The sequence below is a fragment of the Mesoplodon mirus genome, assembly GCF_964341445.2.
Source record: "Mesoplodon mirus genome assembly, chromosome: 5".
NCBI classification, from domain to species: Eukaryota; Metazoa; Chordata; class Mammalia; order Artiodactyla; family Ziphiidae; genus Mesoplodon; species Mesoplodon mirus.
The window spans coordinates 1,387,168-1,400,260 of record NC_138980.1 but is presented as its reverse complement, the minus strand read 5'-3'; the positions used below and the strand labels follow the sequence as shown (position 1 = coordinate 1,400,260).

Genomic DNA, 13,093 nt, shown 5'->3' with positions numbered 1-13,093 from the left:
CTCTTTTGTCAATATATATAAAATAGATTGCAAAGATATACACAAAAAAATCAACAAGCATTACAGTCCTCAGGTAATTTTATTAGCTACACTGTATATAGCTAATAAATTTCTATTTTTTGTATTTTGTTGTTTTGCACCAAATCTCTCCATTATTTATCTTTGTAGCAAATATGAAAGCACACATTTTTTGTCTTCTAATTTAATCTGGTACAAAATATACCTAAAGACTTGCAATCTTTGGATTTTAATGAAATTGATTTGTGTAGTCAACAAATCAAGAGCATCATTAAGTATGGCTATAAAATTTTAAAAAATTAAAAATAAGGGTAAATAGCGATGGAATAAAAAGAAGTAGATCGAGGAAAGTGTGCTATCATAAAATAACCGCAGCTTCAACATCTTGGATACCAGTTTCCGGGCAGACACTTAAACATCCAATCACAAAGGATTTTTCCTGAAGGGTGTAAAGCTGGTTTGAAAAATTCGTCAGTCACAGAGCAGCCTACACATGCCAATTAGAAACTGACAGACACTAGATGTGCTTGGGAGGTTAAGTACTACGTACAGAAACAGCAGTTACTAAGCTCCTCAGTAGTTTTCTTGTCTTTTTTTTTTTTTTTTTTGTAGTCTTGCTGAATCAACCATCTGCACAATGCATATTCTATACTCTGTGGGTCAAAAGCAAGTAAATACTGTATAAAGTTGGCAGATGGTCATTTTTCCAGCTAAGAGCAAGAAAAGCCAAAACTGCTGATAAAACAGAGGATTTGAGTCAGAATCACTCTCTAAAGTGCAAAATTGATGGTCCACAATCTCAAATAGCTAAAACTCCTGCAGAATGGAAGGGAGACATGAAACAGGGAAATAAATTACAGTCAGTGCTAGTTAATTTAGGAAAGGGAAAAAACAAACCAAGCTCAAGTAAGTAACGTTTATCAAAGTATTCAATATGATGTACTGAATAGCTTTCCCCACTCTCTGTCACACACGCCTACTAACAAGTATATTAAGGCCAGATTTAACCTGAATGCTTTTCTATTTATTAAGATCTGAGATAGGAATGGTCATACTTAGTACTGAAAGGCAGAAAATAAAATGAGCTATGAAAGAAAAAAAAGTAATGTCTATTGTTCAAGGGATTCAACCAGAGATAAAACCTATATACAAGCACGTGTATAGCTCAAATAAAATAAAAATAAAAGAACTATTTCATATCATGACTGCTTGTTGGCTTCCTCTTCATATGCATTCCCTGTGCCATTCTGTACATAGGATGAACCAGAACCAAGGCCATACAAATGACCACAATATTTGGCATTATCAATATGATCTTCAAAGAACATTTCTCTCACTTTGAAAAAGGCCATTCCTGTGAGCAATGAGTCAGATCCTGCCTGATGCTGTGGTCCTACCCGTTCCAGCTCCAACTGTTCAGCAACTTCTTGTAAACCACCTCTTCATGAGGTACTTCACATCATAAATAACAGGAAAAAACAATCGAAGGATCTCAAAAAAGTCAAGTTCTTCTTCAGGCAAGTTAGAATTGGTCAGGATTTTGATTAAGCAGCCAAAGTCATAACCACTATGAAATGATAACCATTTGACCCCTTCACAGAGGACTACTCCTGATGTCATAAGAAGTTCTGCAAAGTACTGGGTCTCAATTCCTTCCTCCTCATGTTTTTTAAACTGGATACCAGATGTTGTTAGTAGCCTATAGAGTCTTGGGCATACATGTCCTCAGTCAAATTAAACTGAAAATTAAACTGCCAAGTTGAAGTTCCAGGAGGGTATTCTCCTTGCTCATTCATAAATGTCAGTCCTAGCTGAATTATCTTTAACAAGTCCACATTACACCGCAATAGTTGGTACTGATAGTCAGCATTGCTCCTGAATTCTCCAAGGGGTCTTGCAACCACACCTGGAAACTCGGTGTCCACAGCAATGTTAATTATATTTTCGGATAACTTGACAAATTTTCTTCATCTCTTCATCCAGGTTGCAAGCCCAAACTTCACAAATTCTTTGGCTATGATCTACAGTCGCTCCTGGCATAGTGAGGGCACAAGGAGTCTAGCTGCCAAGCATCAAAACGTTATACTTGATTGAAGATTTGTTTCATAAAATACTTTATCCTTTATTTATGTACTTGTGTCGCTGAGCTCGCGCTCCTCCTCCTCCTCGCCATAGAGACAGCACCCAGCGGCGGCGAGACACCTCTTGCCCGGCAAGGGGGAAAGGGGAGCCCCGAGAAAGCTTTTAAGAGTGGTTATTGCTGGAGAAGGGAAGGATGGGGGAGACAAAAAGTGGAACTTTTGCTTTTTCGTGTCTTGATTTTTTACAGTGAACATATAGACATGTAACCATGTGTAATTTTTTTAAGAAAAAAATCACCATGTGAGTTTTCCATGAACTCACATTGCAGGTATCATTCTGGCACAGAAGAGCAAATCTAGGGCTAGATGGATGTAGTGGTCCATGCAAGGTTCCCAGAGAGACTGGAGATCAGGAACGAGAACCCGGTCCTGTGATCCCGCAGGTAAAGAGACCTTGATGGAAAGGCCTCAAGTGGGTTCATCACATCTCCCACAGCCCCACCCCTTCACAAGTAGCTGGAGTTAACATTTAACACCAGCATTCCTTCACTACTATTCACATGGCAGGAGACACACTCGGCCAGGCTCTCCTGAGCTCTGGGTCCACAACACGTCCTACGCCATTCTGGACTGCTCCACCTGGATGTCCAAACTGAAAATTTCTTCTCCCCCACTCCACCACACATCCACCACCTGGGTCAGAAAGCTGAGCATATCCTTCAATTCTCCCTCCCCCTCACACCCATGTCTCACCAATATCCAATTCCTCTAGACCCTCCTTCTCAAACATCTCTGACATTAGACCGCTTTTTGTAATCCCCACTGTTTCTGTCTCATTTCAGATCTCCTCATCTCTCACCTGGATGACCATGAATGGTCTTCCAACTGGCCTACCTGTCTTTGATCTCATATGCCCTCAAACCACGCTGCGTGACATCATACTTTAATTTCTAGAGCACAATTCTGAACAAGTCACTCCCCTGTTTTACAAGCATCACTGTCCCTGTTACTCACAGGATAACATCAGCATCCTCCAAGGTCTGCACTCAGGCATTTTTCCAGACCCACTGTTACCCATTCCATCAGTCAAAGCCCACATCCCATTCTTCACAAGTTGCAGGTCTTAGAGCTATTACAGGCCTCTGTGCTTTACTCTGACTGCTTCCTCTGCCTACCCCCAGCTCTGACGGAGGTGAGCAACTGCTCGTCTTTCAAGACGCAGGCCATATTAGCTCCCTGTGCATCCTTTTTGGCACTTCCTCACCACGGCCCAAGAGGGTGACCAGGGGCTCCTCTGTGGATCAGGAGGTATTGTGCTCTGTTACCCCTTCTAGCAGAGCCCCTCATGGCACTTCTTGTTTGTCTGTCTCACTAAGGTGGAAATCATCAGTCTTGGTCACCTCCAGTTCTGGTTCTTCTAGGCGCATGATGGGATTGTTCCCACCCCCCTGAATTTAGGCATGGCCATGCACCCACTCTCACAGATGAAATATGAGCAAGAGAGCATGGGGTCACTTCTGTGAGGAAGCCTTTAGGAGCAGGTCACTTGGTCACTTTTCTCTCTGTTCCCTTCCTCCTGCGGAGGTAATAAAGGAAGTTCCAGAGTCAGGGGCTCTCAGCCAACTGGGAGAACTCTAAGTGAGAAGAACAGAGGACAACTCTGCCAATCAAGGTGGCTGTGTGATGTGAGCATGAAATAACAATAACTTTTGTTGTTTAAAATCACTAACATATGGGGGTAGTTTGTTCTGAGCACTGGGGATACAGCAGTGAACAAGAGAAATAAGCTTCCCTTGGAGCTACATTCCAGTGAGGGGAGGAAACAATACCAAAAAAAACAATACCGAAAAAAACAGGAAAATCTCTGAAAACGTCATAAGTATTAATATTATGAAGGAAGTTAAACTGTGTGAAGTGACAAAGGACTGGAGGCTGGAAGGGGTATATATTTTAGGGTGATTAGGGAAGGTCTCTCTGAAAAGTTGTGTTAAGCTTGGATACGAAGGATGATGATCAAAAGTCAGTAAGGCTAAGCCTGGGAGAAAAATCATTCGAAGCAGAGGGAGAAAAGCATATGCAAAGAATAAGCTTGATGTGTTTAAGGAACAAAAAAATCATGTATAACTTAACAAATCCACATATAATGATACAAAATGGGATCAGAAAGATTTTCAAGTATCAGATCACATAGGGCCCTTGTAGACTGTGATGGCTACATGGATGGAAAAATGGATATGAATGGATTGAAGGTTGGATGGGAGGATGAATGGATGGATGGATGGGAGGATGGATATGGATGAATTGGAGGATGGATAAAGATAAGTGGGTGGGTAAGAATGGATGGATGGATGCAAACTGTCAAATCCTGGACTGTTAGAAACGCAAATCCATTTTAGACCTCTAGATGGAGCCAAACATTGATATTTGTTACAGAGTCGTGTGTGTCTTTCCTTTGGCATAAATTTTAAAGTATTCATGATATTTCTCACTGGGAAGTAGAAAAGCCTTCACCTCTCCTTAGAGCAGAGCAGAGCTTCCAGACTAGTGAAGCTATTGGGCAATTAGTTGTTCAGAGATGCTGATGCTTTTGGCCCAGGGGTGACCCAGTGACGTCTGGAGAAGCCAGACTCCCCAAGTGCTACTTCTGCAGCAAAAAGCCCTCCATCCATTTACAATGCTGTGTTGTACAATAAACATTATCATGTTCTACGTGAGTCATGATATGAAAAAGATGAGGAGGCACAGCCTTGGAGAATGAGAATCTCTCATACTGATAAAGGAGTAAAAAGACCAAAGAGTTTGAGAATACTGGTTCAGGAAATGACCTGGAGGAGCCATCTACCCTAACAAGTAAATATCCATCCTGGACTATCCATTTTTAAAATAATTTGCATATGGGGGACTTCCCTGGTGGTCCAGTGGTTAAGAATCTGCCTTCCAATGCAGGGGACAGGGGTTCAATCCCTGGTCGGGGAACTAAGATCCCACATGCTGCGGGGCAACTAAGCCCATGCACTGCAACTACTAAGCCCGCGTGCTCTAGAGCCCAGGTGTCACAACTAGAGAGCCTGCACACCACAACGAAAGATCCCACATGCCACAATGAAGATCCTGCGTGCTGCAAGTAAGACCCACTGCAGCCAAATAAATAAAAAATAATAATTTTAAAAAATAAAAATAGGGCTTCCCTGGTGGCACAGTGGTTGAGAGCCCGCCTGCCGATGCAAGGGACACGGGTTCGTGCCCCGGTCCGGGAGGATCCCACATGCCGCGGAGCGGCTGGGCCCGTGAGCCATGGCCGCGGAGCCTGCGCGTCCGGAGCCTGTGCTCCGCAAAGGGAGAGGCCACGGCAGTGAGAGGCCCGCGTACCGCAAAAAAAAATAAATAAATAAATAAAGATAATTTGCATATGGAATTAAATGATATCATTCATTCCTTCAAGACACACTTCATAAGCACTCAACTTGTGTCTGCTCTGCCATACAGAAGTGAGTGTTCTTGTCAGGTGGTCCCTTTTCTCGAGGAGCTCCCACTCTAGAGAGGAGCCAGACAGGCAAACCAAGGAGTATCATACGGCAGTAAACAAACTGTGCAGCTAGCACACAAAACGAAGTTCAGGTTCACTAGTTCTACATCACTGAGAAAGACTTGCAGCTGCAAGTAAGACATTTACTGTGGCTTAAACAAATAGAGTTATTCACTGGACTATTCCCTCATGCTGGTCACAGTATGATGCCAAAATAGCTGCCAGAGCTCCAGGCATCATGTCTACATTCAAGGCAGGAAAGAAAAAGGAAGTGGATCATCAGCTGATGAATACATAGACAGACATGGTACATGTTATAGGTTTTCCCACTTATCAGAAAAAGCAAAAGACTTCCCAAAAGCCCCAATACATTAGTGACAGCTCGGTGGTCAGAACTATGCCGCATGGCACCCCTGGCTACCAGGGACGTAATAAACATGAGTATCCCGTGTAGGGCTTAGCCTACTAACAAAATCAGCATTCAATTAGCAAAAAAGAAGAGGGAATTGATATCGGGGATGCCATTAACAGTGCATCTATACTTAATAATCAAAGAAATGCAACTTAAAATGAGACATCTTTCTCATTTATCAAATTGGCCCACTTTTCTAAAGGTTCATAAATATCTAGTATCGGAAAGATGGAGGAAAGTGAACATTTTCATAACTCCTTGGTAGAAGTGTACAATCTTCATTTGACAATCTACTGCAAATCAAGATTTTTTTTAATGTTAATATTTTGACCCAAAATTCCATTCCCAGAAAGTTATCTAGGAGATAAGGACACAAAGATAGAGTGGTATTTAAATATTGAAAATTAGGAAACTATACACATATCCAACAACAGGGAATTGATAAAATAAATGAAGATACCTCCATGTAACTGAGCTGGAACTTATGGGGACAGACCCCTCCCCCATATCCTCTGCTTTAGCTCCTCTCTGAAGTACCCAGATAATAGTATCTGATGCACATGATGAATATTTCCTTAGTTTTTCAGATGTTAAAGCCACCAGGGAATGGAAGCAATTAATTACTTAATGATCATGAGCACATAACAGTCCCCAGAACTTCAGGAGCCTAAGGATTGATAACATTAACCACCTTGTGACATCAACCAATCAGAGGATTGTACACGATCTGATCACATACCCTTGGATGCCCCTCCCTCACCTTGCCTTTAAAAATGCTTTGCTGAGGACTTCCCTGGTGGCGCAGTGGCTAAGAATCCGCCTGCCAATGCAGGGGTCACTGACTCGAGCCCTGGTCAGGGAAGATCCCACATGCCGCGGAGCAACTAAGACCATGCGCCACAACTACTAAGGCTGCGCTCTAGAGCCTGGGAGCCACAACTACTGAAGCCCGTGCACCTAGGGCCCATGCTCTGCAACAAGAGAAGCCACTGCAATGAGAAGCCCGTGCACCGCAAGGAAGAGTAGCCCCCGCTCGCTGCAACTAGAAGAAGCCTGCGCTCAGCAACAAAGACCCAGCGCAGCCAAAAATAAATAAATAAAATAAAATAAATTAATTTTAAAAAATGCTTTGCTGAAACACTCTGAGGAGTTTGAGTCACCCATTCTCCTTGCTCAGCCCTGCAATAAACCTTTCTCTGCTGCAAACTCGTTTGTTTGGCCTCACTGTGCATCGGGCACACAAACTTTCATTCAATAACATCCATACTATGTTGTGTGATCAATTTTTTAAATTAATTAATTAATTTGGCTACATCAGGTTGCCGGCATGTGGGATCTTTTTTTGTTGCTGCACACGGACTCTTCATTGCCGTGCAAGTGCTTTGTTGCCACGCAGCATGTGGGATCTTAGTTCCCCAACCAGGGATCGAACCCGTGCCCCCTGCATTGGAAGGTGGACTCTTAACCACTGGACCACCAGGGAAGTCCCTGTACAATCATTTTTTTAAGTTAGGAATTGATATAAATGTTCAGTGTTAAATATGATAACTTTACCATGGTTATGTAAGAGAATATCCCAGTTCTTAAGAAATAAATCCTGAAGGATTTAAGTGTAACAGGTCATAATGTATGTAATATACCCTCAAAAAAGTTCAGGGTAAAAATGTACGTATATAAATACAGATAGAGAGATAGCACATGCAGATGATACCGCATATAGAGTGAAATGTTAACCACAGGTGAATCTGGGCAAAGGATATACAGTTGTACTCTGTGCTATTTTATTCTTTGCAACTTTTCTTAAGATTGAAATTATTTCTAGATAAAAAGGTTTTTTAAGTATTAGGATCTGGAATGTCCTTTGAAGTACATCAAAAAATAAGCTGGATTAATGGATGGACACAGGGATAAATACATAGAAATGGTGTTATACGTACTCTATGTTTAAATTTTTTCATAATAAAATGTGGGGCAGGGGAGAGTACTAGGTAAATTTATATGATCTGTTATGGAAAAATGTTAACAAAACAGAAAGTCCATTGTTTTTGAAGTACCTGGCAGGGGCTCTGGCCCTTGGTATTTCCTCTGAAAGCATGAGCTGGGCTGCACTCAAGATTCTCTCCACTGTTCCATGGTGACTGCAAGGTGCCAAGCAGGGAAAGGACAGGTCACTCATTGACATAAGGAGGGCTCTCTCCCTTAGGGACACATTATGCAAATTCATTATGCAAATGCTCAGGTTAACTTTTTTATAAGTGAGCTATATTTTTAATTAATACAAGATTATTTTCATAAAATAACTGTGATAGTGATACATAATAAGAAAGTTAGATTTGATCTCTGCTCCTGGTTCCCAGCACAGAGCTCTTAAAACTCTTGTAATCTCCTGAATGAAAGAGAGATGGGAGCATATTTTGTTATTCCTAATAAGCCCCTTTCAAACATACCTGAGTTCATGCTAATGAGGTGAGCCTTAGAGGATAAGGGCTGGTTGCCCGAAGAACCAACCCTGTGGTTAGAGAGTTGGAACTTTCATGCCCACCCCACCCCCACCGCCTCCTGGGAGGGGGAAGGAGCTAGAGATTGAGTTCAATCACCTATGGTCAATAATCAATCATGTAATTGAACCTTCATTAAAACCCTAAATAATAGGGTTCACACCAAGGTGCTGACAGGGTAACGCACCCAGAGAGGGCATGGAAGCTCCAAACCCCTTCCCACATACCTTGCCCTATGCTTCTCTTCCATTTGGCTGTTTCTGAGTTATATCTTTACCATAAACAGTAATAGTTAAGTTAGGCATTTTCCTCAGTTCCGTCATTCTAGCAAGTTATGAAACCTGAGGAGGGGGTTGTGGGAACTGCCTATTTATAGCTGGTCAGTCAGAAGCACCTGTGTCACTAAGCAAGGGCTCTTATGCCCAGAGCACAGAAAGCCAAACTCCGACAGCAGGTGTTTGCAGCAAAGTTAGGGTTTATTTGCAGGGCATCAAGCAAGGGAGTGGGAGACAAGCCTCAGATCCACTCCAACCTGATCTTTGAGTTGGGGGTGTTTTTGAAGGGGAAGACAAAGAAGCTGGGATTAATCATCGTCTTGTGACATTTCTTAATCGTAATTTCAGGGGTCAGGATGTCTCCAGTTTGAAATTCTCTAGCCAGGTGGTCCATGGCTTGGGGGTCTGTTAGCTTATCTTGCCCTGGAGAGACAACCTGAGTTTGTACATTAATGATGATATCAGTCTTCGGGGGACTCAGTTCACTGGAGGCCTAGATTGGCATCTGAATTGAGGGAACAGTCCTGCAGGACTGAGCCCTTACCCTGTGGGATCTGCACTAACTCTGGGCAGTTCGTGTCAGAAGTACTGTGCGTAGGAAGACTGAGTTTTCCTTTCAGCTGGTTACCCTTTCAACTGCCATACTTTGATGCCATCTCAGCAACAGCACCTACATCTCATTCAGTTATAACCAACCATCGCAACAAGTTCTACAGTTCTAAACTCATCACCTGAGGATATTTTACCCAAGTCCCTGCAGTTACAAGGCCATTCAGAGAAGCAGAAGTCTTGATAATGTTAAAATATTCACTAATGAGTATATTAATATTATCACTTATAAAATATATTACCACTTATAAAATCCATCCCTACTCAAAGCTCATTTCCTGCTGAACCCCAAAGCATCATACCTCATGTACTGGGCCAATGGCTAGCCAGTCTCTAGCTGAGTGTCAGATGTCTACAATGCAAATCAATTGTACAGTGAAGCTGTAAATCTGCACACGATGCAAGATTTCACAGAGTAAACAAAAGTGATGCTCAAGTCCCACCCAATCCCACACAAAGCCACTGACACATAAGATCGGCAGAAAAGAAAACCAATGCTGCTGATCCAACAGGAGCTTCAAAACAGAATGGTTGAAAAAAATAGTAAATTTAGAACATATTAAAAGGGAAGAGTGAGCTTAGATGGGCTCAAACATAGAGTAATAATATTGCAAAATAGCTTGTTTTTTCATATGAGACATCCCACAAAAATATCTAGAAGGACGATAGCATGGTGAATGGGATAATTACTTTTCCACTTTGGGCCAACTAGCTTGAGTACTAGCTACATGAAAAGAGATACAAATAAAATGAAAAGGTAGCCAAAATAAGGTATGGTTTATCTATCGCAGGATTAAAGAGGCCTTGAGAAAAAATATGAAGCCTAAATATTTTTGGACCCTCTTTCTGACTCCCCTGTGAGTCAGATGTGAAATGAATAAAGCTATATAATGTGATTTTCTTCAGAAAAATTGTGCAAAAAAAAAAGAGCACTTATTCATTCTTTACTCATTATAAAAATAGCACATGGTTGCAAACACATTCTAAATTTTGATAAATATATGATAAAGGTAACTTATTTTTGTTTTCATTATTCAAAATAAAACCTCAATCAAGGCTTTTGTGAGGATTTTTCAGTCCTTTTGTTTTGTGGCCACACTGTGCAGCTTGCGGGATCTTAGTTCCCCGACCAGGGATTGAACCCGGCTCCACGGCAGTGAAAGCGCTGAGTCCTAACCACTGGGCCACCAGGGAACTCCCTAGGATTTTTCAGTCTGGATGAAACACTGGCTTCTATTTCATATGGATTCACTTTTTTATATATCTTTTTACTTTTTATTATGAAAAGTCAGACATTCAGAAAAGTAGAATACATAATAACTCTCCTATACTCATTACCTAGATTTCAAAACTGTCAAGATCTTGCCATGTTTGCACCAAATATTTTCTTGTGCTGAAGTATTTTAAAGTTAATTACAGACGTCATGAGGTGTTACCACTTGATACTCTAAATCAGTTCTAAAAAATAAAGGCGTTTTCGGGCATACCCACAACCCATTATCACACTGAACAAAATTAACAAGAATTCCATAATATCTAATATGCAATCCATATTCAAATGTTCCCAACTGACAACAAGAAGTCTTTCCAGCAGGCAGTTCCAGCCTCATCAGGGTTGCCCGTTCCACCTGGTCCAGGGGATGCTGTGCCTTCTCGGAGTGTCTCACTGTTTACTACAGGTGCTGTCTCCCTTCCTCCTTTCTCCCCTAGGTTTCCTAAAACCCAGTCACACGAGCTTCACTGCAAGTGCTCAGTGGCCACCTGTGGCTCCTGGCCACCGTAAGAACGGCACAGATCTAGAACATTTACATCCAAGGGTTCTATCAGACAGTGCTGTTCTAAAAGCTTGTTTTGTTTGTAGGTAAACATTTATGGCAGAAGACCATAGCCAATGGTGTGTGCTTCATATTGCATTGTTCAGAAAAATGATTTGACCTTAATCGGCCATTCTTGGCTCCAGGGTACCAATTATGTCCAGACAGTGAAACTCTCCTAGATTATGAAATGCAAATCAAAGTGTACAAAATATATACATATGAGACAAAATTAGTAAAGTGCTCCCTACTGATAGGCCAACTCACAATCCCAATGAAGCCACAAGGATCCATCTCTTTGGCTACCACTTTGGTCTCAATCAAGTCACCCAAACATCCTGGGATGCTGCAAAACTCAATCTCTAGTCCACACCAAGGAGAAAATGAGCAATCTGCAACTGCAGCACGTAGATAAGACAAAGCCTCCTGCCACAGGGAAGCAAAGGGAGATTTGAAAGCAGGAAGGTGAAAGGATCAGCCCGGGGTCTTGGAAGTGCTTGGCTGAGGTGTCTAGAACAGATGGAGGAAGTAAAGCTGCAAGGCACAAGAAGGTGTCCTGGAGAGTGACTACAAACCAGGCAAGAATCCATTCAGGCAGTGGTACTGGGCATAGATGGGCAGGGCCTGATTTGAGAGATGGAGTCTGAGAATCCTCCAAAAGACTTTTTTTTAAGTGAGAGCGATGGCAATGGGCAGAAGAAGGAATCACACTCAGCAGGAGGCAGCAGAACAATGAAATCCAAGACACGAGAAACAAGTCTGAGAAGAGAGGAGAAAAGGACTAGGTCCAACCACACAGAAGACATTTGTTAAAGTGCTCTTCTGGGCATATATCCAGAACAGACAAAAACTCTAATTTGACAAGATACATGTACCCCATATTCATAGCAGGACTGTTTACTATAGGCAAGTCATGGAAGCAACCTAAGTGTCCATCAACAGATGAATGGGTAAAGAAGATGTGATATATATATATATATATATATATATATATATATATATATATATGAAATAGAATATTACTCAGCCATAAAAATGAGTGAAATATTGCCATTTGCAGCAACATGGATGGACCTAGAGATTATCATACTAAGTGAAGTAAGTCAGACAAAGACAAATATTATATGATACCACTTATATGTGGAATCTAAAAAATAGTACAAATGAACTTATGTACAAACAAATACAGACTCACAGACATATAAAACAAACTTATGGTTACCACAGGAGAAGCAGGGGAGGAGGGATAAATTAGGAGTATGGGATTAACATACACACTACCATATATAAAACAGAAAAATAACAATGATTTACTGTATAGCACAGCAAACTATATTCAATATCTCGATAAGAAAAAGACTTCTGTTATGTTAAACCACGAAGATTTGGGGGTTATTTGTTACTGCAGCATAACCTAGCCCGACAGAATATTAAAACTACTCCCCCAAAAAAGTTTACGTTTTTATGCAAAATGGAATTAGGTTCCAGCCTCTGATCATTATAAACAAGCGTTTCACCTACATGATTGTCCAGCGACACTGGAAAGTAATGAAGGATCCAGACAGTTCTTCCAGACTACCTAATACCCCGTCTACCCTATTCCAGTAAAGACTAGTAGCATCCCCTCAAACATTGTGAAAATTCAAACAGCAAGCCCACAGATTCCTCAGTCACTCCCCACCCCACTCTCCCCACAGAAAATAACTGGCCTCCAGGGACCAGACAGATCATAAAAACTAGTTAAAGGAGCTAGACCAAGATGCCAGAAGAACCTGGCTTCTAAAAGGGCAGCCATCTACAAACAGTAAATGCTGGAGAGAGTGTGGAGAAAAGGGAACCCCCTCCTACACTGTTGGTGGG

At 41.6% G+C, this 13,093-nt stretch overlaps 1 pseudogene across 1 annotated transcript; it reads right to left on the bottom strand.

Moving 5' to 3' along the window:
• Positions 1-376: 376 nt before the first annotated feature.
• LOC309805465 (CCR4-NOT transcription complex subunit 7-like) lies at positions 377-2,208 on the bottom strand (annotated as a pseudogene). Its single transcript has one exon. The product of its transcript is annotated as a CCR4-NOT transcription complex subunit 7-like (transcript).
• Between the last annotated feature and the right edge of the window lie 10,885 nt (positions 2,209-13,093).